The sequence below is a fragment of the Bos taurus genome, chromosome 21 (genome assembly GCF_002263795.3).
Source record: "Bos taurus isolate L1 Dominette 01449 registration number 42190680 breed Hereford chromosome 21, ARS-UCD2.0, whole genome shotgun sequence".
Classification (NCBI taxonomy): domain Eukaryota; kingdom Metazoa; phylum Chordata; class Mammalia; order Artiodactyla; family Bovidae; genus Bos; species Bos taurus.
The window spans coordinates 17,788,009-17,812,695 of NC_037348.1; the positions used below are offsets into that span (position 1 = coordinate 17,788,009).

General features: G+C 41.0%; 1 protein-coding gene across 1 annotated transcript in view; it reads left to right on the plus strand.

The window, feature by feature from the left end:
• Positions 1–24,687, plus strand: part of AGBL1 (AGBL carboxypeptidase 1) — a 939,272-nt gene that overhangs the window by 873,673 nt on the left and 40,912 nt on the right. The window lies entirely within an intron of this gene.

The window sequence follows — 24,687 nt, forward strand, 5'->3', positions numbered from 1 at the left end:
TACGCACCCAGCTGTTGAGTGAATACTGAATGAACACAACATTGACAGATCCTGGCATAACACTTTACCTCCTCCCCCTGAAGTTTAGGAACTGCTTGACGATGTAATATTTCATTTGATAGTCATCAACATCCCCAGGAGAGAGCCAAAATTTCACTTCTTCTTTTACCAAAGAGAAATTAGAGATTCAAAAAGGCTATTTGAATTGTCCAAAGTCCTACAACATGGAAGACTCCAACTGCTTTGACTCCAAGCCCCACATTTTTTATTACACTACATTGCAGATGAAGCTATGCTATGATTTTGGAAGTAGTATGTCACTAAATTGAGCATTTTACCAGTAGACACTCAATATAATTAGACCAGGGACATGAATACAGGCAAATGGAATCAATGTCTATCTTCTCAGTTTCATGATAGTCTTAAAGAAAATGTAGAGTGTAAATGGGCTGAGGTGGATGAACAAGGTTAGATAAACTGTATTTAGTTTCCTTGACTCAATATAACCAAGAGAAAAATCCCATGTACCCACAGCTAACTATGGCATTACTTTCCCAAAGCAAAACTTTAGCTTCATCCCTTACAACCTTATGTCATACCAAGTCATACTCATCAAAGTCTTATGCTCTGTACCTCAGTACCTCCCTTTTCCCCAGTCTGTGATGTGAAATGTCTAGAGTCTGTAGTTAGCCTGTCCAGGTTGAAACCCTAGGTTTACCTGTTTCTTTCTGTGTAGTTTTAGGATGAGTTCGTTGGGTCACTGAGTTACTTTCATTCCTGGGGTTACTTTGGGGTAAGTAGCTTCTCTGCACTTCAAACTTTCCATGGTTAAATGATTAAATTAATTAATATATATGAAATAGTTCTAAGCCTGGTATGTAACCAAGTGTTTGGGAACTCGGCCATTACCGTTTATATTTTCATTGCTATTGTGCATTCAGATGACCTTGCCTCAGCCAGCTTTTCCTCTCCCAGGGTTTTGCTGCAAGAAACATCTCTTCCTACTCTGTCATTCTCTTTACCTCCCTTCTAAGCTTTCAAACCACAGTTTCCTTTTATTATACCTCTAAATGTACGAACAAGACCATTTGCCTTCTGAGAGCCGGAATATGGCTCAAAATAAACATTCCATTGAATGAATTAGAGTCATCAAAAGAAGGACAATAGATTTTTCTTACAGTGACAGTGATCAATGCCTATCTATCACTTCCTTGTGTACTATTTCTGATTTGTTTGTTGAACCTCAGTACCGAATGCCATCCCCTCGTGGCCCAAGCAATGGTTATTTCATGTCAATATGGCATTGATCACACACTTAAAGAAAAGGAGATATGTAAACTGGGCTCTTGTTTCTGCAAGCAAAACCAGCTAGAGGGAATGGTGGTTAATGCAACCTTCATCTACTTCTTTCATTAATCTTTTAGCTAACAGTGATTGAGTACCTTACTGTTTGCCAAAGAAGGTTCTGTGCTCAAACTGGTGAATCAGCAATAAATCGGATGCTAGAGCGGATATCAAGGAATTCATAAAGAAAGGATTTGTTGCAGAGAAAAAACATGCAGAGAATGATATAAGGCAAAATTTTTGTATAGGCTCATTCTTGATCCAGGATGTTCCTGTGAAGCTTGGGCTGCAGAATTAGAAAAGCTTCTCAGAGAAGGGATATCAGAAGAGAATTTGAAAGGATGAAGTAGGAGTTTGGCAAGATGAAGAACAGAGCTATCATTTGGTGAAATTACATCTAAATTTATGAATATATGGGCTCCCCAGGTAGAACTAGTGGTAAAGAGCCCTCCTGCCAATGCAGGAGACATAAGAGATGTGTATTCGATCCCTGGGCCAGGAAGATCCCCTGAAAAGGGGCATGGCAACCCATTCCAGTATTCTTGCCTGGGAAATCCCATGGACAGAGGAGCCTGGCGGGCTACAGTCCATAGGGTCACAAAGGGTCAGACACAACTGAAGCAACTTTGCACACATACACACTGAGTGAATATGTGAATATATATTCATAATGTGCAAATACATGAATGCCTGCAAAAGCAAAGGCATAAGATAAGAATGCAAAGCCCTCTCAGGAAACATCTGCTATATCAGTGTGGCTGTGATGTGGAATTTGGGAGTGGGTGGAGTGATAGCAAGAGAGAAGGGTCCTCTTATAAAAACATTTCCGTCTCATGCTCTAAAGATTTCAGTTTTGTCCATTTCTTAGGATTGGACAAATCCTATTTCAAAATCACAAATTGTCATTAACATTATAAAGTTAAATGAAGCTTCACTTGGCCCTTAATTTTTCTTTGCTTATGCTGGTCTGAGTGTGAATACTCCTAGCCTAGCACTTCTTTCAAGGCTGTGCTGAAAGTGCTGGCACTTCAATTTTCCTCTCGCCCAGAGTTGGCAGTCTGCTATCACTACATTTTACAGATCAGCTCTCCTATCAGGTAGGTGACAGTAATTTCCTGAATTTTATGGTATGCATATGTGCTGGCCACCCCAGGAATGAAGAATTCTGTATGTGGCAGTACTAAAAACAATAATTTAAAAAATGGTGGCTTAGTCACTAAGTTGTGTTAGACATTTTTGTGACCCTAAATTTGTGACTGTAGCCTGCCAGACTCCTCTGTCCATGGGATTTCCCAGCTAAGAATACTGGAGTGGGTTGCCATTTCCTCCTCCAGGGGCTCTTCCCAACCCATGGATTGACCCCACATCTCTGGCATCTATCCTGCATTGGCAGGCAGATTCTTTACTGACTGAGCCATCAGGGAAGCCTAGTTTAAACATATAACTTCATTTGACACTTTTATTTTTATTACAGTAATGGTTTTCAATATATTAGTGAAGGTACATAGTGCTTTACTTGAGAGAAGACTCCCTTTCATGTGAAAAAACTTCTGAGGGGAAGCCAGGTTCTAAAAACCAGAACAATAAAATGAAAAAATGTGTGGACTACGTGGCGCTTTGGTGTCAGGTATTTTGGGTTCAATTTTATTATTTATGGTGTTGAACAAAGATAAATAGATGTTCAAATGTACAATATATATTGAATAGAAGGAGAGAAAAATAAATGATCAGATGTAAGTTAAAACAAAGGAAATGGGTAGGATTGAGTTTAAAGTTCTGAATCACTAATCTATCTCTTACATGCAAATTTCTAAGCTTTGTTACAAATGCCAAGTACACAGATCCCAGTGAATCTAGAGCCGTTTGTAATAAGGGAAGGGGAAAGTCACAGAAGTGTAAGCACTGAGTGTCTTGGTATTTCACAATGTCTGAATCTAGAGCACACTGTAGGATGCTATACAAGAGGTGTAAGACAGTGCATGTCTTAAGCTGATGTTGAAGCTTAAACTACGATAGTTTGGCCACCTGATGTGAAGAGCTGACTCATTTGAAAAAGCCCCTGATGCTGGGAAAGATTGAGGGCAGGAGGAGAAGCGGACAACAGAGGATGAGATGGTTGGATGGCATCACCGACTCAATGGACATGGATTTGGGTGGACTCCAGGAGTTGGTAATGGACAGTGAGGCCTGGCGTGCTGTGATTCATGGGGTTGCAAAGAGTCAGACACGACTGAGTGACTGAAATGAAACTGAATGAATATAACAAAAAAAGAAGCATACTCACAGACATAGAGAAGAAAGTAGTGGGTACAAGTAGGGAGGCAGGAGGGAAATATTGGGCCTGGGAGGGGAAGGTACAAACTGCTGGATGTAAGGTAGGCTTAAGGATATATTGTACAACCCAGGAAAATGACAAATAATTAAAATAACTGCCAATAGAAAATAACCTTTAAAAATTGTATGAAGATTCTTAAGTTCAGTTCAGTTCAGTCACTCCATCGTGTCTGACTCTTTGCGACCCCATGAACCGCAGCACACCAGGCCACCCTGTCCATCACCAACCTCAGAGTTTACCCAAACTCATGTCCACTGAGTTGGTGATGCCATCCAATCATCTCATCCTCTGTTGTCCCCTTCTCATTCTGCATCTGAAGACTCAGATCTTCGCATCAGGTGGCCAAAGTATTGCAGTTTCAGCTTCAACATCAGTCCTTCCAATGAATACCCAGGACTGATCTCCTTTAGGATGGACTGGTTGGATCTCCTTGCAGTCCAAGGGACTCTCAAGAGTCTTCTCCAACACCACTGTTCAAAAGCATCAATTCTTCAGCGCTCAGCTTTCTTTGTAGTTCAACTCTCACATCCATACATGACTACTGGAAAAAACGATAGCCTTGACAAGACGGACCTTTGTTGACAAAGTAATGCCTCTGCTTTTTAATATGCTGTATAGGTTGATCATAACTTTTCTTCCAAGGAGCAAGCATCTTAATTTCATAGCTGCAATCACCATCTTCAGGGATTTTGGATTCCCAAAAAATAAAGTCAGCCACTGTTTCCACTGTTTCCCCATCTATTTCCCATGAAGTGATGGGACCGGATGCCATGATCTTAGTCTTCTGAATGTTGAGCTTTAAGCCAACTTTTTCACTCTCCTCTTTCATTTTCATCAAGAGGCTCCTTAGTTCTTCTTTGCTTTCTGCCATAAGGGTGGTGTCATCTACATATCTGAGGTTATTGATATTTCTCCCAGCAATCTTGATTCCAGCTTGTGCTTCTTCCAGCCCAGCGTTTCTCATGATGTACTCTGCATATAAGTGAAATAAGCAGGGTGACAATATACAGCCTTGATGTACTCCTTTTCCTATTTGGAACCAGTCTGTTGTTCATGTTCCAGTTCTAATTGTTGCTTCCTGACCTTCATACAGGTTTCTCAAGAGGCAGGTCAGGTGGTCTGGTATTCCCATCTCTTTCAGAATTGTCCATAGTTTATTATAATCCACACAGACAAGGGCTTTGGCATAGTCAATAAAGCAGAAATAGATGCTTTTCTGGAACTCTTTTGCTTTTTTGATGATCCAGCAGATGTTGGCAATTTGATCTCTGGTTCCTTTGCCTTTTCCAAAATCAGCTTGAACATCTGGAAGTTCACGGTTCACATATTTTTGAAGTCTGGTGTGTAGAATTTTGAGCATTACTTTACTAGCCTGTGAGATGCATGCAATTGTGAGGTAGTTTGACCATTCTTTGGCATTGCCTTTCTTTGGGATTGGAATGAAAACTGACCTTTTCCAGTCCTGTGGCCACTGCTGAGTTTTTCAAATTTGCTGATATATTGAGTGCAGCACTTTCACAGTATCATCTTTTAGGATTTGAAATAGCTCAACTGGAATTCCATCATCGCTACTAGCTTTGTTCATAGTTATGCTTTCTAAGGCCCACTTGCCTTCACATTCCAGGATGTCTGGCTTTAGGTGAGTGATCACACCATTGTGCTTATCTGGGTCATGAACTTCTTTTTTGTACAGTTCTTCTGTGTATTCTTGCCACCTCTTCTTAATATCTTCTGCTTCTGTCAGGTCCATACCGTTTCTGTCCTTTATTGTGCCCATCTTTGCATGAAATGTTCCCTTGGTATCTCTAATTTTCCTGAAGATATCTCTAGTCTTTCCCATTCTATTGTTTTCCTCTATTTCTTTGCATTGATCACTGAGGAAGCCTTTCTTATCTCTCTTTGCAAAACTTTGGAACTCTCCATTCAAATAGGTATATGGTTCCTTTTCTCCTTTGCTTTTTGCTTCTCTTCTTTTCACAGCTATTTGTAACACCATCTCAGACAGCCATTTTGCTTTTTTGCATTTCTTTTTCTTGGGGATGGTCTTGATCCGTGTCTCCTGTACATTGTCATGAACCTCTATCCATAGTTCATCAGGCACTCTATCAGGCACTCTATCTAGTCCCTTAAATCTATTTCTCACTTCCACTGTATAATCATAATGGATTTGATTTAGGTCATACATGAATGGTCTAGTGGTTTTCCCTACTTTCTTCAATTTAAGTCTGAATTTGGCAATGAGGAGTTTTCATGATTTGAGCCACAGTCAGCTCTGGGTCTTGTTTTTGCTGACTATATAGAGCTTCTCCATCTTTGGCTGCAAAGAATATAATCAATCTGATTTCCTCCTCTGCTGATGTCCATGTGTAGAGTCTTCTCTTGTGTTGTTGGAAGTGTGTTTGTTGTGACCAGTGCATTCTCTTGGCAAAACTCTATTAGCCTTTGCCCTGCTTCATTCTGTACTCCAAGGCCAAATTTGCCTGTTAAGTGAAGTGAAGTCACTCAGTCACGTCTGACTCTTTGCAACCCCCATGGACTGTAGCCTACCATGCTCCTCTGTCCGTGGGATTCTCCAGGCAAGAATACTGGAGTGGGTTGCCACTTCCTTCTCCAGGAAATCTTCCCAACCCAGGGATTGAACCTGGGTCTCCCGCATTGCAAGCAGACGCTTTACCATCTGAGCCACCAGGGAAGCTCAATAAATTTGCCTGTTACTCCAGGTGTTTCTTGACTTCCTAATTTTTCATGCCAGTCCCCTATAATGAAAAGGACATCTTTTTTGGATGTTAGTTCTAAAAGGTCTTGTAGATCTTCATAGAAGCATTCAACTTCAGCTTCTTCAGCATTACTGGTCGGGGCATAGACTTGGATTACCATGATATTGAATGGTTTGCCTTGGTAATGAACAGAGATCATTCTGTCGTTTTTGAGATTGCATCCAAGTACTGCATTTCTACTATGATGGCTACTCCATTTCTTCTACAGGATTTCTGCTCACAGTAGTAAATATAATGGTCATGTGAGTTAAATTCACCCATTCTAGTCCATTTTAATTCTCTGATTCCTAGAATGTCGATGTTCACTCTTGCCATCTCCTGTTTAACCACTTCCAATTTGCCTTGATTCATGGACATAACATTCTAGGTTCCTATGCATAAATAGGAACCTATGCAAAAAATAAAGATTCTTAATATGTTTTAAAGAATTAAAAATTTCAAAAGGAAAAAACTAAAGCAGTCCAGTTTTGATGCAGGATACAGGATGCTTGGGGCTGATGCACTGGGATGACCCAGAGCAATTGTATGGGGAGGGAGGTGGGAGGGGGGTTCAGGATTGGGAACATGTGTACACCCATGGCGGATTCATGTTGATGTATGGGAAAACCAATACAATATTGTGAAGTAATTAGCCTCCAATTAAAATAAATAAATTTTAAAAAATTTGGGAGAATGGCATTGAAACATGTAAAATATCATGTAAGAAACGAGTTGCCAGTCCAGGTTCGATGCATGATACTGGATGCTTGGGGCTAGTGCACTGGGACAACCCAGAGGGATGGTATGGGGAGGGAGGAGGGAGGAGGGTTCAGGATGGGGAACACATGTATACCTGTGGCGGATTCATTTTGATATTTGGCAAAACTAAAACAATTATGTAAAGTTTAAAAATAAAATAAAATTAGAAAAAAAAGAAAAAAAATCTAAAGCACAATGATTTTAAGCATAACTTCAAAAAAAATCTAGTTAACAATAATGCTTAAGAAGTACAAATGTGTAAAGGAATCATGAAGACGATGTTGTAAGGAAATACAGCGACCTAGGAAAATATTAAATTGGTTTCTACTCACCCTTGGAGTTCAGAGACAAGTTTCATTCTGTGACATCACCTGGTTTGGTTTGTATCTGAGTTTCTATCCAATAGAACTACTAAAGAGTAGGACCTGTGAGTCATTAGTAGATATGAGTGAGTAATACAAATTCATGGTCTGGAAACACACCATGGTGATGGGAAACAGATATTGAGAAATAAGCAGTTTCATAAAGGAAGAAGAATAGGGAAAAAAAAAAAAGTACTTATTAACTGGGGCTTCCCTCATAGCTCAATCGGTAAAGAATCTGCCTACAGTGTAGGAGACCCAGGTTCGATACCTGGGTCAGGGAGGTTCCTAGAGAAGGAAATGGTAGCCCACCCTAGTATTCTTGCCTGAAAAATTCCATGGACAGAAGAGCCTGGTGGGCTGCATTCCATGGGGTCACAAGGAGTCAAGCACAACTGAGCAACTAACACTTTCACCTTCACTTATTAATTAAATGGCCTGTGCTTTTGAGAGAGGATAATGAAAGAAAGTGGTATACCTACCTTAGCCCATAGTTTAGAATGTTCCAAATGCAAAGTCTTTCAAATCATACAGTCTCAAATAAGTGAAGGCATCATTTTGAAAGAATTTTTGGAGCAGCATTTGTATCCTAGCTGTCAACTGCTTTGGTGGCAAGGTAATAAATGCTTCCGAATTTGACTTAAACAGAGTAAATCCTATGAAGCTGTACTTAAAAGACTGTTGGACTTTCTGATAATTCCCTAAACTCCCATGTGTGCCAGGGGAAAACACAGCAGAAGTGGGGCATCAGGGCACAAAAAGCCACCTATGACATCTTCGAAGTGGTCATGGTGATGGCCACCCCCAAGGCCATGACAATGTCCCTGCATCTGTTCATCATTGAGATTCCAGCATCAGGCATCTTCCTCTCCTGCTTCAGAGCCTCTGAATGGCCTTGATCAGTAATCATGGCCATTTTCTGCACTTTAATTTCCTTCTTTAGAAATGAATTGGTAGACATTTCCTCTAAGATATGGCAATGTTGAATGGGATGTGCTGTGGCAGAGTTCCTCTATTTTAGAGAAGGAATTGGGGCACAGACCAAAAACCACAAGAGACACACTTCCTATCTAGATCTTGTATATCTGATACATAAGTAGAGCCTGGAGACAGAAATAAGTGCTACCAAATCTTGCCCTGATTTGATTCCAGAAAAATATTTCTAACATTAACAGTAACAACCTTCTATTCTGACTCAATTAGAGATGGTGACTAGAAATGCCATGTACCAAGCAATCTTCATGTTTTATCTCAGTTGGTCAAAGTCTAAGCTGAGTCATCTTTAGATCCTTCCTGGCTCTAGACCACTATTGAAATTGATTTTCCACTTCCTCAGAGAATTCATAAAGAAGACACCAGCATCATTTCTTGACTTGGCAGTTCCTGGATGCTTATCTGGGCTTATATCTAGGAGAACTGGTAAACAGGCCATTCCACTGCCCACAAGTTCCTGCTTTGAAACAAAGGCAGCAAAGTGACATTTCCCCCTTTCATTCTACTGTCCTCGCCCACTCCTGTTCAGATGGCAAGTGCTTTAGAGACCTCCTAACACAAAGATATCTTTGATCATTAAGAGATTCCTGTTTATAATTTCAAAAAATGAGCTTACATTATCTTAAAAGAGTCTAATAAGAAAAGGAAGGGAAGGGAAATCAATTTATAGCCACTTATATCCGGTGCTCTTTATGGACGACATGTGATGCTCTTGTTCTATCTTACTGTTCATCCTCAGTTTCCAGAAAAGAAGTCAGAGGTTAATAAAATTTAAGCCACATGTTGAAGATCAAATAGGCAAAGCCAGGATTTAAGCTTTTCCATTACCTTTTTCTGCCTGGGAAAAAAGGATCCATAGCCTGTGTTTAACTCTAGCAAGAAACAAGTAAAGCATATCTGCCAAAAAGAGAGAAGAAAACAAAACACAATGGAAGTCTTCTTTTCCTTTGGCATTTAAAGGAAAGCCTTGTGTGAAAGCATGAGGAAGGAAGTTGTACACACGCTTACATGAGCAGAAATATTCTTAGGAGCCTTGGGATTTATTTCAGACATGTTTTGAATGGATATATTGAAAGCAAGAAGGAAGAGGAGGTGAAAAAAAAAAGCATCTGATGAATAAGCAAGTGGGAGAAACCATGAGGAATAAAGATGCAGTGTAATCCTAGCCTGATTCCTTCTGGGGTAAACTAGCATGTTGGTGCTGTCTGTACTGCAGGGAATATATCAGCTAGACTGAGATTGCTATTTCATCACAACTGATATTGGATTTGATCCTTCAATTTGGCCAGTTGGCTGTAAAAACAACATTGGAAGTTTTCAAAGTTTTTGGCTCAAGTGAATGTTTAAATATGGGTTCCCTTAATTGCCTTGACTGAGAGACTAGATAATTTGCCTTTGGATAAGCAGCTAATTGAGTAGGTGCAGTCTTTATAAGGGTTTCCCAGGTGGTTCAGTGATAAAGAATCTGCCTTCCCAGCAGGAAATGCAGTTCAATCCATAGGTTGGGAAATTCCCCTGGAGAAGGAAATGCCAACCCACTCCAATATTCTTGCCTGGGAAATCCCATGGACAGAGGAGCCTGTCCTCTGGTGGGCTACAGAAGAGTCAGACTTTTGGGGTCACAAAAGAGTCAGACACAACTTAGCAACTAAGCAACAGCAAGTGATTTATATCTGACACCCAACAACCCATGTGATGTTTTCCTATAGGAGTCATTTCATTAAATCAGACAAACATATTTGACTGACTTAACCAGGAAATCAGCTCAAGAAACTAAACCAAGAATAGCCATTGCCATTTGCTTCTTTCCCATGACCTGTGAATAGGAATCATGAAAGTAAAGTGTCACCAAATGTCCAAGATCCCTAAGGGCACCCACCTCTCAGGTGTGTGGTCAGCACCTCCAAAGAGTATGTACTGAGACACTCAAAAGTGTCCAGCTGAACCTCAATTTGTCAACCGAACAAGTCCAGCTCTGGGGATGTCTGTTGTTATTTTTCAGTCACTAAGTCATGACTAACTCTTTATGACCCCATGGACTGCAGCACACCAGATTCCTCTGTCCTCTGCTATCTCCCAGAGCTTGCTCAAAATCATGTCCATTGAGTTGGTGATGCTATCTAATCATCTCATCCTCCACCACCCTCTTCTCCTCCTGCCTTCAATCCTTCCCAGCATCAGTGTCTTTTCCAATGAGCCGGCTCTTTGCATCAGGTGGACAACGTATTGGAGCTTCAGCTTCAACATCAGTCCTCCGAGTGGGATGTTGCACATTAATAAAACAAGCCTTCACGAGCTCCTTGGCTGGCCATAATTAGAGGAATTACGAAGTCTCTGTAGATGCAGCAAACTGACTCCCCACAATTCTTTCTTATTCCCACAGGCTCCATGCAAAGAGGGTGAAATGCTTGTGATCTGATTCCTCAGTGACTCCTATCCTTCTATGCAATCTTATGCTTTCTCAGTGATCACTCCTAGAGCAGTTATCTTCATGCTTTTCAAAATAATGATCAGCCCTGACCTTCTCCCATGCCTAAGATCCTAGCTCCCAGAACTCATTCCCCAAATTGAGCTCCAGATCCCCTGCCATCCGCTTGTGTTAAAAGAGAGTTTGATCACCTTGTACTTAATCTTTCTGGAAAGACTTTCTTTTATCTATGGAAAATGATGGGTCAGATTATCTGAATGCTTGCCACATGTCACATTTAGTTTTCAAATGCAACTACAGTTATTAAGCACTATGGTACATATTTTTCACATCTGATACAACCAATAACCTTGTGATGCTTATGTCCCAGTGTTCTCATTCAGATGAGAAAATGGTTTAAGTGATATTGAAATGGATTTCTCAAATTAATATTGATCAACAGAGGCATATCTAGAACTCAAAGAGCAGATTCCAAATGCAGTCCAAAGCTCACCCAGGCACTCTATCAGGACAATTGCAATAATTAAATTCCTAGGACAGAAGAGCTGCTGATTTGAATCACAAACAGTGTATATGAATTCCCATGAAGACGCCCTCCATGCCCCTTTTTGTTAACTTTATATTTTTTGGAATATGGCCGATTAACAATGTTGTAATAGTTTCAGATGGACAGCAAAGGGACTGAGCCACATGTATCCATGCTCCCCCAAACTCACCTCCCATCCAGGCTTCCACACAACATTGAGCAAAATTTCCTGTGCTATATAGGAGGTCCTGTTGGTTATCCTTTTTAAATATAGCAGCATGTGCATGTCCGTCTCAAACTCTGCATGCCTCTTTTTAATATATTTTCTGAAGTCAAAGAGGGAAATATTTCCATTTCCCACTTTTTCAGATAGAGAAAACTGAGACAAACTGATGGTCTGATTTGACTAAAACCACTCAATTGGAGAAGTGAAAATCAAAGACCCAAGATCTGAATCCTGGTCAACAATAACCACCAGGCCAAGTTGACGTCATTCATAAATTAATGTATTGAATTCTACTATGAGTGGTATTGTGAGCTTATCTGCAAAGGTTGCAGACAAAATAGAAAGATACATAGACACGCTTCCTATGCCAGCTGAAAATCTCAAACTCTGTGATCAACATTCTTGTTTATTTAATTCTCAATATTCCCTTAGCAGTTCCCTAGACTGGTCTAGTTATATAAATGCAGACCATGTGAATATAATCACTGTCAAACATGCAAATATTCTAAAACACTTCCTCTCATTTCTGCTCTACCTACAGTCATCTTCTGAGCACAGTGTCTAACAGACCATCCACTTCCTAATTAGGGAGGGATCTGGTATTTGTCTTTGTGACTTATTCTGTGTAAGCTCCAATTTGCTGCCAAATCCTCATTCTCCACAGGTGGGAACAGGAGAAAAAAGCATTTTGCACTGGTTTCTGTTCCAGTGTAAAGTTTTCATCTCTGCAGGAGCAATTAATTTTCCCTGTTTAAAAAGACAGAGAAAAGCCTTATCTTTGGCTTTTCATTTTAAGAGTTTGGTGGATACAATGTAGGAGCAAATGCATATTGGTCTTTCATGTTTCCCTGTTGAATCAGATGAGTTGATTTCTGAACAATATTCTCCGTATTGTATAAGGATTTAGTAATCTGGTTAGTTTTCACTGAGTGCCAGGAGATATTCATAATGAAAATACAAATTTAAAATATGTACTTGTTTTGAGTGTGTTTAAAGATGTCTTAAAACTCTCCACTCCAGATTTATAACAATGTGAGTTCCTCTCTTCTTTTGTAATGTTGTTTTTTAGCCTCCAGCATAATGAAAAATATTGGATGTGACTCAATACACAAAGGTCTCTATGATCATGTAACAATAGTAGTTATGGTTCAAAGAACAGTGGAATCAAAAGCAAGAACTTAGTTCAAGATTTGACTCCATCTCTTATTAAGCATGTGGCTCATTTGCCATCTGAGTTCTCATTTCCCAGTCTCTATAATGGGAACATTCCTCCCCTGCCCATCTGATGAATATATGGTGAGGGTCAAGTTAGACAAAACTATGGAAGTGCTTGGTTTATTGTGAAACCTGATGTACCTACATGTATTATTTCCTATAAAATAACATAAAGTGCCCTTATGGGGAGTCACAGTTTTGCCAGTGTGTCCCAATCCTTTTCGCGGGCCGAAGTAACAGTCCGAGAGATTATTTAAATAAGAGGAAAAATGATTTTAAGTAATTAATCTTTTTTATTTTTATATAATTTTTAAAGGTTACTTTCCATCTAGTTATTACAAAAGATTGACTGTATTCCCCGTGTTGTACATCTTGTAGCCCATCTTACACCCGTAGTTGTACCTCCTGCTCTTCCGTGTCCCTCCCCCTACACCGATGACCACTAGGGTTTTCTCTAAAAAAGTCTGCTTTTTTGCTGTTGTCGTATCGACTATTTTTGTTATATTTTTTAGAGTCCACACATAAATAATGTCACAAAATATCCGTCTTTCTCTCTCTGACCTATTTCACTTAACACAATGCCTTCAATTAAAAATGATTTAGATATTTTATAAAAGGAAGTGAAAGTGTTAGTTGCTCAGTCGTGTCCAACTCTCCAGGCTATCCCATGGACTATAGCCTGCCAGGTTCTTCTTCCTAGAATTCTCCAGGCAAGAACATGGAATGGGTAGCCATTCCCATCTCCAGGGGATCTTTCTGACTCAGGAATCGAACCTAGGTCTCCTAAATTGTAGGTAGATGATTTACCATCTAAGCCACCAGGTAAATTTTATGAGTAGTATCAGTAGTGTATATATATCAATCCCAGTCTCCCATTCATCCCACCCCACCCCTTCCCTCAATGGTATCCATGTTCTCTAAGTCTACATCTTTATTTCTGCTTTGCAAGTAAAATCATCTTTACCATTTTTTCTAGATTCTACATATATGCATTAATATAGCGCAGGGAACTCCACTCACTACTCTGCAATGACCCAAATGAGAAGAAAATCCAAAAAGAGAGGGGATATATGTATACATGTGGCTGACTCACTTTGCTGCAGAGAAACTGTCACAGCATGGTAGAGCAACTACACTCAAATAAAAAAAGGTAAAAAGTGATTTTAAATAGTGAAGTCTTTTGGAAAAATCATGGTGCTGTGTCCCTCAATTTCTACTTCTTTATGTGTGAAAGTAAGTAAGTAAGGTATCTGCCCTAGAATTGCCATAAAGTTTATTTCATTTTGTTTGCAATATTTTGGGGCCAGTAACCAACACATGTTGTTGCTTAGTTGCTACGTCATGTCCGACTCTTTTGCGACCTCGTGGACTGTAGCCCTCCAGGCTCCTCTGTCCATGGTATTTCCCAGAACACTGGAGTGGGTTGCCATTTCCTTCTCCAAAGGATCTTCTCAACCCAGAGACTGAAGTCATGTCTCCAGCATTGACGGGCAGATTCTTTACCACTGAGCCACCGGGGAGCACATAATAAGCATAATAAGTACTAATAAGTACGGTTAGTTCCTTCTTCCTACACTTCCTCATTCAATCCACCTCCTTCCTGATTTGAGAAAATCTCCTGGTTCTGATTGAGAGGGAATCAAAGTGGATGAATGTGTTCCAGTTAGAGGGGCTGGAAATACCATCTGCCAGTTAAGAGTTAAATGACCCGGAATCAGAAGAATCCCTCTGTGTGGGATAAGCCATGGGGAGAAGGAATGGGGCATTTCCCTCCACCCTTTCACTGATCTAAGGTCAATCTTTAGAACAGAGTTTTCTAAATGTTTTTTGTTAATGCAACTCACATGGTGTAGTACATCTTATGCAGTGACCGAGTATACACAAACGTACATACACACAGTCGCAGACAAGAGCTAATAAAGATCCCTATTTTTACTTTCATTGCAATATATGCTACTTTCTGGTCTATTCACTCCATGATCTTTAAAAAATAATTTTATGGACACCCTTATTGTTAACAATCCAACAGTTTAAAAATGCTTTCAGAGTATCTCCAAGTATGACCTCCAACATCATAACTTCATTTGTCGTTCCCTATGATGTCCCTGTCTGATAAGTAACAAAGCCAGCTGTTACTGTTTTGCAAATCAGAAAACTAAGAGATCATGACAGAACTTTGAATTGAAAAGAGATCAATTGAAAAGAGATCAAAATATAAAACCGGGGCTCCCCTAGTGGCTCAGTGGTAAAGAATCTACCTGCCAATGCAGGAGACTTGGGTTCGATCCTTATCTGTGAAGATCCCACATGCCACAGGGCAAATTAATCCCAAGGGCCACAGCTATGAGCCAGCACTCTAGAGCCTGGAAGCTGCAAGTGCTGAAGCTGGTGTGCCTAAAGCCCGGGCTCTGCAACCAGAGATGCCACTGCGATGAAAAGACCACACACTGCAATTAGAGAGAAGCCTCTGCTTGCCGCAACTAGAGAGAAAGCTCGCACAGCAACGAAGACACAGCCCAGACAAAATAAACACAAAAATAAATAAATACAAGTTTTAAAAATATGAAACATATATATATATAGAGAGAGTTGCCCCAAAAGTTTATTTTTTCCATAAAATATTACAAAAATATTTTTTGTATTTTTATTGTATTTTTATGTAATATTTTACATAAAATATTACAAAAGTTCATTTGGCCAACCCAAAATCTATACCTATATTCTATATTTTTAAGTATACATAATATATATATATATATATAGAGAGAGAGAGAGAGAGAGAGAGAGAGAGAGAGAGAGAGAGAAAGGGGCAAGGGGACCTCCCCAGTGGCTCTAGAGTAAAGAATCTGACTACAGTGCAGGAGCCATGGGTTTTATCCCTGGGTCTGGAAGATCCCCTGGCAAAGGAAATGGCAATCCACTCCAGTATTCTTGCCTGGAGAATCCCATGGCCAGAGGAGCCTGGCCGGCTACAGTCCACATGGTCTCAAAGAGTTAGACACAAGTGAAGCGACTTAACACACACACCCCCTTAGAGAGAGAGAGAAATGCTTTATTCTTTCTTGGATTTTTTGTTTTTAACTTCCAGAGTAAAAGCCCCACAGTTTCTCTCAACCTAAATGCTAAGAATCTTTTAATAGCAATAAAGCATGAAATCAATCTTGGGCCTCCCCAGTCTCTGCTTAGGGCATCCACTCCATCAGATTCTGCTACTGCGGCCATCAATAAGATCTAGGTCTTACAACCATGCCTGCTTCATGGGACAAGCCCAGAGCCAGATAACATCTCTATATCCAGATCACAGTTGACAAATATGCCAGTGTCCCTTAGACACATAGCATACCTTCTGGCATGGCTTAATTGGAGCTTATTATTTTATTTACTTTTTAATACAAGATTCTAAAAGAGAGGAGGGGATGAATTAGTAGTTGGGATTAGCAGTGAGCCTCATAGCTTTCTCTTTAGTGTCTGACTTGCCTCTGTGAAAGTCAGTTTGTTTTGTTAATGCTTACTAGCCTAAAGCTACTGCCATGATGTTAAAGATGCAATGTTAGCACAGCACTGACATACAGATTTGTTTTCTATAGGCAAGAAATTAACGATCACATAGGATATTGAACCCCTGGCTTTCCTCCAACTTTCTGGCCTCTATGTTCAAAGGCTGGATTAAAGATAGACAAAGGGGCTCCTGAAGCGGTTATCACTAAAAACTCAGTGGAGATCAGAGAAATCTAGGCTGGAGGATCAGGATTGAGATATCATCTTATTTCCTCTTCATCACTCACCTTCCAGCATCAGGCAATTGGTTAAGAAGGAAACAAGTCATCCTTTGGCAACTCAATCATCCTAGAAGCTTTGTCAGACAGAATACAGAATTTTATTTGCCTCAATCCTGGAGGCCCTTCTGTCACCAGATATAAGAGAATATAGTGAACTCCAGTTTGATCCAGGACAGGATTTATACTCAAGGTGTTGAAAACTGAAACATGAAGTTCCAGTTACTAGGGAGCTGTCATTTTGGATTCCAGTTATAACGCAGGAGGCCCATCCAAGTGGATGAGAGCAGTGAGAGAGGCAGGGCTCAACCACAAGGAAGGTCCCATGGGAAGGAGGTAGGAAGATCATATCTAGTAACCTGGTCCATGATTCAGGGCAGGACTTCAGACCTAACAGGGAATCAGAGTGGAGATGCTGCTGCCCTGGGGTCCCAGAGCAATATCCAGATTTGGTGCTCTGGATGTAAGAACACTAATCCCTGGAACCTCCTTTCTTGTAGGAGAGAGTCCTTCATGGAAATAGTTGCTGTTGGTTCTGGGCCAAAGAGAGATTACATCTGTAGCTGACCAGGTTTCATCTGATACTTCCTATGAGCATGCTTTGGACTCCCTGAGCTTCAGTTTCCTCCTTTCTAAAATGCAGTGATAACACCTGTCTCTAGGGTTAGGGTTTTTGAGAGCTTTGAATGAACAGATGGATACTAATCGGTATGTAGGACCAGGCACAATGATAGCAATAGCAATAGTGATATACTCTTTATTATCATTATTTAATATTACTTTTCAGTTTCTAGGGTATGAAGAGGCATTTAAGATCTAATTCCGTCCACTTATCTCACTCACTCCGCTTAAGAAAATCTTCCCAGGTCCATATGAGTAGTGTACATGGATCAATTAATCAAATCTCAAACTTTTAACTGGGTTCAAGTGTGTGAAACCCCATAACCAGTCTTCACCCCTATGTCCCTGTGCCCACTGAGGGCTCCCTACTTCACTGCACTCATCCTGAGTGCCACCCAACAGTGGACAAGCTAAGAAAACCTGAGTCACATTTCTTGGAGGAAAGTAGGTGGCAGGTGCCCAGCTCCGCACCATTTTCTGTTTGAATAACACAAAAAACACAAAAGATATTGCTAAAAATATGCACCAGACCTGGCTGGCACACTCTTCCATGAGGAAGAGACTAGGCAGATAGCCATCTCTTCTGTAGGAAATTAGTGTTCTTCTTGGAGATGTGGGATAAAACCAGTGACCTCTGATGACTCACCATCTTATTGAAAGATACTTGGAAACTCTGCTTCCTGTCAGTATTGGGGAAGGAGTAAGTAGAAAGTGATTAGGCAAAAAAAAAAAGAAAGAGAGAAGGCATGAACCCCACCCATGGCAGGACCACATGAGTCTCTGCATCTCTGAGTCCAATTAGACATGTCCCATTCTTAATGGGCAACCATATGCTCTGAACCCAGAAGACTGTGAGCATTTATCTGCCGTCTGTAAGTGTCAGCTATTAGAGATAAACCCAAGCAAAGAGACTTGAGGCCAGCTTCGTGCTCTATAGTTTAGCAACTTTTCTCTGGTCACTTCTTTGGATTACTTATTAAGCAATATTTATTTCATGATAACCTACCCCTGCAATGCAGGCTGTGTGGTTACCAACCCTCTTCTCACAGTCTTTCTCCCCATTATCAAAGCGAAAAAAGGTTGACATTTCTAATGGCATGCATCTGTATTTTAGGTGGAGCCAACCCCATCTTGGTGAGCCTTTCTTCCACTTTTACTCCATGTCTATGGGGAAAAGTAAAGAACACTAGAAAGGGCAAACTGTCTCCCTCCTGGAGCAGAAAATAGTCCTCAGATTTCAACACGGAGCTCTATGTCTCAGCCCACAAATTATCATGTTCATGAAACCCTGGAGAAAGAATGAATATGGGCTCTTGTGTATAGGGTGTGCTCTTGTGATTAGGGTTTTATTCTAGAGTAGAGCTTGGCAAACTTGTTGTATAAGTCAGTATCTCTGGCTTATTTTGAATCAAAAGTTTTTTACTGATGTGTAACTGACTTACAAAAACTACACTTTTGTGTTGCTTTATGGTACAACTAAGCTACTGTGCTAGTTTCAGGTATACAGCATTAGTGATTTGTGTATTTTTGCAGATTAGATTTGATTATAGGTTATTGCAAGATAGTCTGTATAATTTCCTATACTATATAGGAAATCCTTATTGCTTACCTATATTATGTATAATATTGTATATCTGATAATGCCATACTTTTAATTTGTCTCTTCTCCTCCTCCCTTTCCTTGTTGGTAACCATAAATTTGTTTTCTATGTCTCTGAATCTGTTTCTGTTTTGCATATAGATTCATTTATGTTATATTTTAGATTCCACGTATAAGCGATGTCATATAGCATTTCTCTTTCTCTGTGTGACTTACTTCACTAAATATGATATCCTCTAGGTCCATTCATATTGCTGAAAATGGCAACATATTCTTTTTTACAGCTGGGTAGTATTTCATTGTGTATATACCACATCTTTTTTGGGGTTGACATATATACACTATTGGAGAAGGCAATGGCACCCCACTCCAGTACTCTTGCCTGGACAATCCCATGGATGGAGGAGCCTGGTAGGCTGCAGTCCATAGGGTCGCTAAGAGTCGGACAAGACAGTGGCTTCACTTTCAATTTCACTTTCATGCATTGGAGAAGGAACTGGCAACCCACTCCAGTGTTCTTGCCTGGAGAATCCCAGGGACAGGGGAGCCTGGTGGGCTTCCATCTATGGGGTCACACAGAGTCAGACATGACTGAGCAACTAACACATTCACATTCACGATGAGAACCTCCTGTATGGCACAGGGAACTCTCCTCAGTGCTCTGTGGTGAACTAAATGGGAAAGAAATCCAAGAAACAGGCGATGTATGTATATGTATAGAGGATTCACTATCCTGTATTGTTGAAACTAATACAACATTGTCAAGCAGCTACATTATTTTTTTTAATGTATTGCTTTGCATAAGCTCTCTCAGAGCTATTCAACTCTGTTGTTATAACCAACAAGCAACCACAGAAAACGCCTAATACATAGAAAGTGTTCCATAAATGTTAACTAATAAGCCCATTTTGTTGGGATATGCTACTCATTCTTTTCCTGAATCTCCATCCTTGGTCTCCGATCAACAACCTCCACAGGTCTGTTTATCAGGAGAACCTCGTCACCTCTGTAACAAGGTGTTGTCAACCCACGGGACCTCTCAGTTTGGGGGCAGCCTCTGAGATGGGATGTTTGAGTCCCAGGACCTTCAGCAGGTATCCCTCCAGACCCCCAAAGAGCCAACTTGCTGCTGCAGTTCACAGCAGTCCCAAAGGTTGTGACAGGTGGACAAAGGAAGCAGAGGCATGAGTAAGGCAGAGAGAGGTCAAGAGTCTTTTGTCCAGCGTCATGAAGAACAGAAGGCTACCTGCAGGCCTCAAGAGGGGAGGATTCAGCCAGAGAGTATGTCTGGCAGGAGACAGCTTCCTTGTCCATCCTGGCCCCATTCATCCTATCTTATCCCTTCCTGGAGAAGGGCCCCTTCCTCTTGTTTTACAAAGTGAGTGATTTTTAATGATATCAGTCTTGTTGCTCTGATCAGTATCAAGGTGGGCTTGAGGTAGGTCTGACTTCACCAGACCCGGACACGCTCTCCTCTAATTTTTAAAGAGCCACTCAAACTCTTGGCCACCCACCCCATATAGTCTTTTGTGGAGAGAACTTACTTGCTGAGTGTGCAGTCTTAGATGCCTGGGGCAGTTTCAGCTTCAGGGAAGGTGCTGTCTGGGGCTTGTACTGAGACCAATTGGCTCCTCATCTCTCAGGTGAGACAAGCCCTCCTCCAACTTCTCCTGGGCCACTTGCTAATTTCACTGATGAACCAAAGCATCCGTTTTTAATCTCATCAAATCAATTACAAATGTTACAGGTTGTAATTACCCAAGGAACTCCGGAAAACTAATTAATACGCAATCCCCACAATAAATTACTCTTTTCCTTTGGCCTTATGTTCCAGAAAACACTATTCTGAGGATGCTGAGAAGGAGCTTTTCTCAGCTCTTCCAGGAATAATTGTGAAAATGTTCTTTATTTGGCTCTGCTGTGTGTTTTCAGGGCTTTCCAGGTGACTCAGTGGCAAAGAATCTGCCTGCCAATGCAGAAGATGCAGGACATGCAGGTTCAATCCCTGTATCGGGAAGATCCCCTGGAGGAGGAAATGGCAACCCACTCCAGTATTCTTGCCTGGGAAATTCCATGGACAGAAGAGCCTGGCTAGCTGCAGTCCATGGGATTGCAAAGAGAGGACTCTTAGAGGACATGACTTAGCGACTGAATACACATGTGTGTTTTCGGGTGTTTGTCAGAGGTGGCCCCAGGAGTGGCTCTGTGTGGCGGCCACAGCACCTTTTACACTTTGGGGGAAGCTACCACGTGATCCGTGAGCCTAGGCTGTCCTTCCATCTCAGGGACGAACTTCAACTCACTTGGGGAAAATCTGGAGAGGAGGCAACAGAAAGCAAACATCAGATGCAGGGGGTTCTAGAAGGAAAAGCAGAGCAACATGGTTTACTTGGTCCTGGCAGTGGTCAATCTCCTTCAGCAAGGGAGCTTATCAGAGAAATTCAAGACATATATATATATATATATATATATATATATTTTTTTTTTTTTTCCTGGTAACAACAGGCAAAGGAATCTCAGAGTGTGCGGAATCTCAGGGTTAGATATCAATAAAGGCTTTTCTTATTGAAGGAATACTGGAAAGCAGACTCTAGAAGAGCTTTCTTGGTGGCTCAGACATAAAGAATCTGCCTGCAATGCAGCAGGAGACCTGGGTTTGGTTCTTGGATTGGGAAGATCCTCTGGAGAAGGGAATGGTTATACACTGCAGTATTCTTGCCTGGAGAATTCCATGAATTTTGGAGCCTGGTGGATTACAGTCCATGTGGTCGCAAAGAGTTGGACACAACTGACTGACTAATAGGAGTATATCAATAATAAAAACAGAAATCAGACCATTTATAGCACTTATATCCTCCCAGCAGAGGATCCTTCACCTAGAACTGCTATTCATGGGAGCTGTTACTCAAAACTGTTACTATAAATATGTGGATAAAAGAAGAAATGGGAAAGCAAATTTGTAACCATTCCAAGCAGGGAATCAGAAGATAGAGAACTTTAGGAATGATTTTGGTGTGTCAGGAGGATTAAGGATTGGTGAAAGTGAGAGTCGCTCAGTCATGTACAACTCTTTACGACCCCACGGACTATACATTCCATGGAATTCTCCAGGCCAGGCTACTGGAGTGGATAGCCTTTCCCTTCTCCAGGGGATCTTCCCAACTCAGGGATCAAACCCAGGTCTCCCACATTGCAGGCGGATTCTTTACCAGCTGAGCCACAAGGGAAGCCCAAGAATACTGGAGTGGGTGGCCTATTCCTAATCCAGCGGATCTTCCTGACCAAGGAATCGAACTGGGGTCTCCTGCATTGCAGGCAGATTCTTTACCAACTGAGCTATCTGGGAAGCCCAAAGATGGCTGACGGGAGGCCAAAGTTCTCGGACTCTGAGCAGTAGCGAGAAGTTTCCTCTTCAGGGTACCCTAGAAATGGTGGTTGGTTGTCTTGTGTTTCTGAGTCCACAAGTGTGGCGTGTGTGTGTGTGCAGGGAACATCAACAGCCATTAGAGCAGGTAAGACCCCTGTTACACTTCTCCCCCAGCCCATGCTGCCCCTTGCCCATCAGGGTCTGCATGCTTCTCGCCACATTGGCACAGTGAACTGCAGTCTCCCCTACAAGCGGCGGGACAGAGGCGGAGAGAGACGGTGTGTGCTTCACCCCAGACCTGGCAGCTGGCACTGAGCCTGGCTCCCGGTAGGAGCCGATTAAGATCTGCTGAGTGGACGGGCTACACACCACACTGCTGAGCATGCGGACCCCAAGGGTGTGTGGCAGGCAGGCTCCTGGGGTCTTTTCGTCACCAGCAGGGCTGCCTTCAATTTGGCAAATTCAGGAGTCTGGGTTTTGTCACTTTTTCTTTGCCTGTTTACTTTTAAGACAGAAAGGTATTTCTTGAATTAACATGGACTCAAACATGGAATATAGGATAAACTCTCTAGAAAGAGGAAGCGAATCTCTGGTTAGATAATTCTTTGTTGGGAGGAATCTTAGCTCAGATGATGTTCCCAGCTTCTTTGATTAAAAATCTCAGCGTTGGCCTGATAATTCTCACTCTCTCGCTTCTCCTCTCTACTTGATCATCTTGTTAGTTCAGTTTGCAGAGTTTTCTAATGCTTCCTTAGACATGGCTTTTTTGAAACTACTTTTTTTTTTTGGCTTTTTAAAAAATTATTATTATTATTATTATTTAACTTTACAATATTGTATTGGATTTGCCATACATCAACATGCATCCGCCACGGGTGTACACATGTTCCCCATCCTGAACCCCATTCCCACCTCCCTCCCCATACCATCCCTCTGGTTCATCAGGGTGCACCAGCCCCAAGCTTCCTGTATCCTGCATTGAACCTGGACTGGGGATTCGTTTCTTATATGATATTATACATGTTTTAATGCCATTCTCCCAAATCATCCCCCCGCGACCCCACCTCTCCCACAGAGTCCAAGAGACTGTTTTATACATCTGTGTCTCTTTTGCTGTCTCGCATACAGGGTTGTCATTAATAGTGGGAGACTTTAATACCCCACTCACACCTATGAATAGATCAACTAAACAGAAAATTAACAAAGAAACACAAACTTTAAATGATACAATAGACCAGTTAGACCTAATTGATATCTATAGGACATTTCACCCCAAAACAATGAATTTCACCTTTTTCTCAAGCACACATGGAACCTTCTCCAGGATAGATCACATCCTGGGCCATAAATCTAGCCTTGGTAAATTCAAAAATACATTTGAAACTACTTTTGATTGTTTCTTTACACCGTTGTGTAAGTTTTTCTGTACAGCAGAGTGAATCAGCTGTATGTATACATACATCCCCTCTTTTATGGACTCCCTTCCCATTTGGGTCACCACAGAGCAATGAGTAGAGTTCCCTGTGCTATACAGTAGGTTCTCATTAGCTATCTATTTTATACATGGTATCAATAATGCAAATATGTCAATCCCAATCTCCCAATTCATCCCACCTTCCCTTTCTCTCTTAGTATCCATATGTTTATTAACACATATATGTGGAAACTAGAAAAAAACAGTGTCAAAGATCTTCCTTGTGAAGCAGAAATAGAGACACCAATGCAGACATGACTTTTACTGAAGCAGTCATTCTTTTTCCCTGGATCACTGCAAGACTACTCAAAATCATCTTTTGTTTCATTTCCCCAACTCCATGCTATTCATGTCTTCAAGGTGACCTTTCAATAGAATCATCTAATAGCATTAAGTTCAAACATATGAACTGGCCAATAGTGGACCTCTCTTGACCTTCACAAAATAACACTTTAATACAATTTAACCGGATGTCATTATCTAGCTCACAAATATTTATTGGCATCCTGTGAACAGGAGTTATTTTTCAGAGGAATTGGCTATACTTCATTTGTTAATTACTCTCCCAGAAGTACATAAGCCAGAGTGATACCCCAGAACCTCATTTTCCACAGATACTCTTTGCTAGATAACAGACAGCAAAGAACAGCCATATACGATTCAGTTACAATGTTCAAGTCAAATCATAAAATATACCCATGTCCATATTTAATGACTTGCTGTATTAGCTTCTGAACTATAACTTTCTGATGTCAGTGTACAATGTCTCCCGGTGTAAAACTGTCAGCAAAACCTCAGGATGCACCCTGACACTATTGGTTATTAGCTGAGTGACCTTGGGCAAATCCCCTAACCTGTTCATCCTTCTCAGAAAAATTAAGCATATGTGTAGCACTTAGCCCACT